Below are 3,066 nucleotides of genomic sequence, written 5' to 3'. Positions count from 1 at the left end.
AGACCCTGGGTTCAATCCTCAGCACCACATAAAAATAAATAAATAAAATAAAGGTATTGTGTTCAACTACAACTAAAAAATAAATATTAAAAAAAAAAAGAAAACCAAGAAGATGCTAAGCTGGCAGGGCAGTGGAGAGAAGAGGCTGTGTCTGAGAAGGAGAATTCTCAGGATCTAGGGCAATTCGGATGACAGTGGTAAGGGAAGGGAAAAGAAGGATTAGAATTATGCTTGTGACCCTAGAGAAAAAGGTATAAAATAAATTGTGATTTACTTTCAACCTATACCAATTCTTTTAATCGGCCTGGAGGCAGAAAAAAATAATTCAGGCGTTTTCTGAACCACAAGCTCCCCAGGCCGTTTGTCATGATTTCGTTTTAGTCTATGTCGTGTTTTGACCTGAGAGTCCAATGTGCTGTTCTCATCTTCTAAATCATGTGACTCAACATGAGAAGTTCTGTAAGACTAATGACTTGGAGAGAAAACTAGAGCTCAAGTTTACCTACCACTAAGATTGTGTTTCTTGGGGCTGAGGTTGTGGCTCAGTGGTAGAACACTTGCCTAGCACATGTGAGGCACTGGGTTCCATTCTTAGCACCACATACAAAAATAAATAAAATAAAGTTATGAAAAAAAATAAGGAAAGTTTGAGAAGCTGTTACAGCCAGAAGAACTTAAAAAAAAAAAAGATGTGTTTTTTTTGGGTCACCTTAAAGATTCCCCATCTCAACAAAGCAGGAGGACTCTCTGAGGGTTCTGTAGTGTCAACCCCTATTGCATGAGCTGTTCCAATTTTTTTTAGAATATAAGAGAGGAGGGCTGGGATTGTGGCTCAGCAGTGGAGCGCTGGCCTAGCACGTGAGAGGCCCTGGGTTCGATCCTCAGCACCACATAAAAATAAAATCAATAAAATAAAGATGATATTGTATCCAACTAAACAATAAAAATTTAAAGAAAGAAGAATATAAGAAAAGATAAACACGATGACTAAGTTTCTAGCCTTCGCAACTGTGTTATACCTTTTCTCCCCGCTGGGTGCTGGGACTCAAATTTGGGGCCTTGTTCATGCTCTGCCACTGAGCTATATCCTCAATCCCACATGTTAAACTTTTTACTGTGAAACAGAACTTCAGAAGAGAAGCAGGTTTGTGGGAAAGGGGACATTAAGAATGAAATGGAGAGCCTGGGGTTGTGGTTCAATGGTAGGAGGCTGGCCTAGCATGTGTGAGGCACTGGGTTCAATTCTCAGCATGACATATAACTAAATGAGTAAAATAAAGGTCCATCAGCAACTAAAATTTAAAAATATATATATTTTTAAAAAAGAAAGAATGAAACGGGGCTTGGGTAAATTGAATCCAAGTATCCAGAGACATTTTCTCAGTCGGGAATATTTTGGTTATGGGTGACAGATGTCAAATGAAATTGATAAAAGAAAAACAATGACGGTCTTGGATTACTTAACCCAAACCCAGAGAGGTTTAGCTCTATCAGGTGATGTTAATTTTATTTTTCCTTCTTTTTTTCGGTACTGAGCATTGAACCCGGGATGCTTTACCACTGAGAAAACACCTGGTCTTTTTCTTTTCTTTTCTTTTCTGTTTTTGAGACAGGGACTCTTTTAAGTTGTTGAGGCTGACTTTGAACTTGTGATCCTCCTACCTCAGCCTCTCAAATTGCTGGGATTACAGGTGTGCACCACCACACCTGGCCAGACTCTCAAATGCTGCTGTCAGGCATCTCTTTCTGTCCATCTCTTACCTCGGCTTTCCTCTACTAATGCTGTCATTTTGGGCAGATCTCCCACGTGGCAGCAGTATGGTCCCCAGCAGTTTCCAGCTTCCCTTCTTCCATCAGAATAACAACCCAAAGCCCTGCTTTCTCAAAGGCTCCAGCGAACATCTCAAGCCAACTTGTGACTGACCCTGGATACACATTCTTGAATCAATTAATCCCTTCTAGTTAAGTTTTGGGTGGTTGACAGCCTTTAAGAAATCGTAGCACGCGTGCTTGTGTGTGTGCGTGTGTGTGTGTGTGTGTGTTCACATCCCCCTGCCACACCATGATCCCACCTCCTGGGATCAGAACCTTGGGTAATCCTAATCCCCTCCTCTTGAGTAATTTATTTCTAACCAGTGGCCTATGGCAAAGTTGAAGGGTTGTTACTCCCTTGATTATGTTGCCAAAGGTTGTGTCTTCCATCTTGTTAGCCGGCTCTTTCTTGTTGGCTTTGGTGTGGCAAGTGTCCATGTTGGAGACCCCAAATGCAAAGAATTTCAGCCAGCAACCACCAGAAAATTGAGGCTTAGTCCAACAGCCCTTGAGGAACTGAATCTTGCCAACAATTTTGAAAGTGATCTTAGAAACAGATCCTTCTTCCACCGAACCCCAGCCTTGGATGACATTTGAGTGCAGTCTCATGAGAAACCATGACCAGAGGACCCAGCTAAGCCTCGCCCAGATTTCAGAGCCACAGAAACTGTTGTTTCCTGTGTTGTTTTTAAAGCCACTAAGCTTTTGGACTAATTTGTTCCATAGCAATAGACAACTAATACATTTCAGTTGAGTAACTGCCCCTGCAGGGGCAGTTGAGGCCAGTCTCATGTGAACCATGTGGACTGAAAGTAGAGAATAGGTATCTTCCCAAAGAAAAAATTAAGGGGAGGGGGGCTGTGGTTGTGGCTCAGTGGTAGAGCGCTCGCCTAGCATGTGCGGGGCCCTGGGTTCAATCCTCAGCACCACATAAAAATAAATAAATAAAAGGTATTGTGTCCAACTACAACTAAAAAAATAAATATTTAAAAAAGAAAAGAAAAGAAAAAAATAAGGGGTAATTACTAAAAGTGGGATGAAATCTAGTCATACAAATCAGCAGCTGTTCCCCTCATGCATCTGTTTGGGAATGTGAGGAGGCAGCTGGAAATACGTGGGGAGACAGATTTGGCAGTGATTCATGCATAAGCTTTAGCTGAAACCGTAAGAAGGGATGAAATTGCCCCCAAAGAGAGAAAGGTCAAAGCAGATCCCCCAGGAACAGGAGCAATTAAAGGGCAGATGGAAGAAGAG

General features: G+C 41.8%; 1 non-coding gene across 1 annotated transcript; it reads left to right on the top strand.

Annotated features, from left to right (window-relative positions):
• Nucleotides 1-2,671: 2,671 nt before the first annotated feature.
• Trnaa-agc (transfer RNA alanine (anticodon AGC)) lies at nt 2,672-2,744 on the top strand. The gene has a single exon. It is a non-coding gene; the product is annotated as a tRNA-Ala (tRNA).
• Nucleotides 2,745-3,066: the final 322 nt, after the last annotated feature.

The sequence above is a fragment of the Marmota monax genome, unplaced genomic scaffold, assembly GCF_021218885.2.
Source record: "Marmota monax isolate L192 unplaced genomic scaffold, Marmota_monax_Labrador192_F-V1.1 WCK01_AAM20220418_F8-fsc00038, whole genome shotgun sequence".
Taxonomy (NCBI): domain Eukaryota; kingdom Metazoa; phylum Chordata; class Mammalia; order Rodentia; family Sciuridae; genus Marmota; species Marmota monax.
The sequence above is the reverse complement of the archived record's forward strand: the minus strand, read 5'-3'. Positions and strand labels throughout refer to the sequence as shown.